This window comes from Elephantulus edwardii, unplaced genomic scaffold (genome assembly GCF_000299155.1).
Source record: "Elephantulus edwardii isolate Elephantulus edwardi_28Jun2011 unplaced genomic scaffold, EleEdw1.0 scaffold00145, whole genome shotgun sequence".
Taxonomy (NCBI): domain Eukaryota; kingdom Metazoa; phylum Chordata; class Mammalia; order Macroscelidea; family Macroscelididae; genus Elephantulus; species Elephantulus edwardii.
This window is the reverse complement of record NW_006399895.1, coordinates 774,331-778,093: the sequence shown is the minus strand read 5'-3', so window position 1 is coordinate 778,093 and position 3,763 is coordinate 774,331.

The window sequence follows — 3,763 nt, the reverse complement described above, 5'->3', positions numbered from 1 at the left end:
CCGGACACTGGGAGCAACAGGGCAGAGGTCTAGGAACAAGCGGGACGGGGAGGGGGGACTCAGGGTCTGCAATGTGCAGGTAGAGCGGCGAGAGCCGGGGCGACCGGGACAGGTGACATCGGCAGGGCAGCCACTCACCACTCATGATGCCACTCCCAGGGCCGGTGCCCGCGCTGCGCCGCCGCCGCCGCCGAGCTCCAGACAGGCCAGGAGATAGTGCGCCCGCCCTCCTCGCCCCGCCCCGGAAGCAGAGTGCCGCCGCGCGGTCCCGCCCCCCGACCCGGAACGTAAACACGGGCTGCGACGCCTTCACGGGGCGGAGGGGAGTCGGAGCTCTGGGCGACCCCGGGCGCCGGGCGAGGACGGAGCCAGAGTGTGAACGAGACTGTGAGCGGGGCCGATGAAGGCCAGACCTGGAGAGCTTCCCAGGACCTAGTGAAAAGTTCGGACTTCTCATCTCTGGTGCGGATTCATTGCATGTGAAGCCGAGGAGACACAGAGCCTACATTCCTGTTTGGTTTTAATTCAGACTTTGATAAAAGTTTATAGAGAACCTGGATTTCCATTCATTCACTGTTGCACATTTCTCTCCGACCCCAGTTCGCTCGTTTTTAATTGTAGTGAGACAGCTGATTGCAATTGAGGCTTGTGATTGTCCGAGAAAGAGCTATTAATTGGGGCTGGGGCGTGGCACTGCAGATGAAGGTGAATTGAATCAATATAAACAGGTCATGCTTTCACATCAATTTTATGACGTTCAGGCTAGTGCTCCATTTTACAGACGCAGCGAAAGGGACTCAGAATGAAGGAGTATCTTCTAACATTATTTACACACAGTGTCCATTGGACATCGTAATGATGCAGATAGGGAGAAAGTGAGCGAGATGTTTAATTCTGCAAAGTGCATTTTCATATAGTCTTGTGGTTGGTTGGTTGGTTTGATTTTTTTGTAATGCTGACCATGCTTAGTTCATTGGTCCACGTATCAAGGGTTTTTTTTTCCCCCCTTTAAAAAAATTTTTTTATTATTAATTTTAATGAATGTTTACAGAGACTTTGGATTTCCATTCATTCATTGTTGCACTTTTCTCCCTGCACAACCTCCCCCCAACCAGTTCGCCAGTTCACTACTCTCTTTAAAAAGTCAAACTTTTTCATTGTTATACAATCCCTCCCCCCAAGTCCACTCCACTATTCAGCCTTCTCTCTGGACTCCTGTCATGACAATAATACCTAATCACACATCCCTTTTAAACAGTTTTCTCCCTCATCTGTTTCAATGCAGTATACATTATTAAACCCATCTTTCTCAGTCTCCCCCCAACCCCGATGTCAGACCTGTTTTACAACAGTGGCACTGGACAGTATTTGTCCTTTTGTGACTGAGATACTTCAGTCAGCATAATGTCCTCCAGGGTCATCCATTTTGAATAATATTGCATGAGTTCCTTGTTTTTTTAATGCAACATAGTATTCCATTGTGCGAATATACCACAGCTTCTCTAGCCATTCGTTTGTTGATGGGCACTTAGGTTGTTTCCAACTCCTTTCTATTGTTAACAAAGCCGTGATAAACATGGATGTGCATTCCACATATCAGTTTTGATTCACAGTTGAAAACACTACATTGAGATTGAAACCCCATTAGGAAGTGGAACCAGAATCCCAGGCCAGTTGTGCACTATTCCGCAGAGCCTTGCTCATCTCATCAGATGATTTACAGCAGGAGTGGCTCCCACTTCCTAAACAATGTGCCTCTGGAAACTCTATGAAGTTTGATAAATGATGGTAGTTAAAGAAAGGCTTCAGGTCTTTTGTTCATAAGGTCGCTATGAGTCTTGCTTGACTCCAGCAATCAACAACAACAACTGGAGTGAACAAACAAACTCCACCCTGAGATTTCTTTTTAAGAAAACAGTGCCACAGGACCCAAGAGCTTGCTGGAGAAGGACGCACTACAGCCTTACTTGGAATACTGGAAAAGTGGAACACACTGAGTCTGAGCACAGAGGAGCAGCTAAGCAAACCTTGTTGTAAATGCTCACTAAGACTGGAGTCGTGGGCAAAGTTCAATGATGCAGCAAGTGAAAACAGCCCTCGGCAAAAATGTTCAGTACTCCATGATTATGGTGTGCCAAAGTCAGGGAATGAGAAAAGTACTAGATTTTATCTGACTGAAAACAGTAGCATATCTAACCTTGCATAACCATAGACAGCCACTCATTGCCATCAAGTTGGAACCTATTCATAGTTGACCCTTTCAGGCTGTCTAGGCTGTAAATTATATGAAAGAAGATTGCTCTGCTTTCTCTCAAGGAACTTTGGGGTTAGCATAATTCAATACAGATTCCGCCACCACTAAAGATTGCAAACATATGTTTGAAAAAACCAAAAAAATGGCACATGAGATTACTTGCTTAAATTAGATTTGTCATTGTTAAGTGCGGTCCAGTCGGAAATGACTTAATAGTTGACGGTCCAACAGATCTTTAGAGGCTGTGAATCTACCAGGAGGAGATGGCCCATCTTTCTCCGTCAGAGAATTTGATAGATTCAAACCACTTACCTTTGAGTTGGCAGTGCAACTCCGTACCACTGAGCCACCAAAGTGTCCTTAAGTTAGGATAGTGGGATTATTTTCCTTTTTTCAAAATTGTTCTTTACAGTTTTGGTTACTCCAGTTAAAAGAGCAGTGTCTGAGGGCCCCTCAGAATAGCCTACTTTTAGGTCTCACTGCCTCTGTCACCTTTAGCAGAATATAAGGTACTTGCTCTATGAAATTGTCATGAGGCTCACATGTTCTTTCCCATGCACCCAGAACAGTTTCCTCCTAGGACTCAAGCAGGATAATTTACTGAACTAAAAATTCATGCTTTTCCCCCTTACATTTTATACAACCAGCTACATACTTGAAAGGTAGTTCCTTTTTCCCTGGATATTATCCTAGAAGACCAAGAATCAAAACCTAAAGTCAACAACTCTTCTGGGATTGAATTTTCTCAATTAGATTTTTTTTTAATTTTTTGACTCCTCAAAGTTAGGATCCCAGTGGCTCACTAGTTAAGTACGCAGCTGCTAAAGACAGTGGCTAACAATGCATATCAGAGATTGGGAAGAATGGGCTAAGATTCAGGTCTATTGTTCATAGGATCATTATGAGTCGTAGTCACCTCGATGGCACCTGAAAAGGTTAGCAGTTTGAACCCACCCATCGGCTCTGTGGGAGAAAACCCTAGCAATATACTCTGTTAAAGATTATACCTTAGATAATCCTATTGAATGGTTTTGCTCTGCCACATGGGGTCACTGTGTGTTGAAAATCAACTTGACAGCACCTATCAGCAACAATGGACACACTGAGGACATTGTATGACAATGTGAGAATGGGAGAGAGAAGAGGGCCTGTGAGAGGCTAGGGGCAATATTCTGAGGCCATGTTAAGAAGAAAAGTAAGTGTGCTTACCCTCAGAGACTCAAAGGACTGATGATATCCTGACAGTAAGAGCAACTGTCTTAGTTATCAGGTGTGGCTATTAAAGAAATACCACAAGTAGATGACACAACTCTGCTTGCTAAAACTGAAGAGGACCTGAAGCGCCTACTGCAGAGTGTCAAGGACTGCAGCCTACAGTATGGATTGAGGCTCAATGTCAAGAAGACAAAGATTCTTACCACTGGACCAATTGGCAGCATCAGGATGGATGGTGAAGAGATTGAGATTGTACACAGCTTTAGTTTGCTTGGCTCCATAGTCAACAGTCTT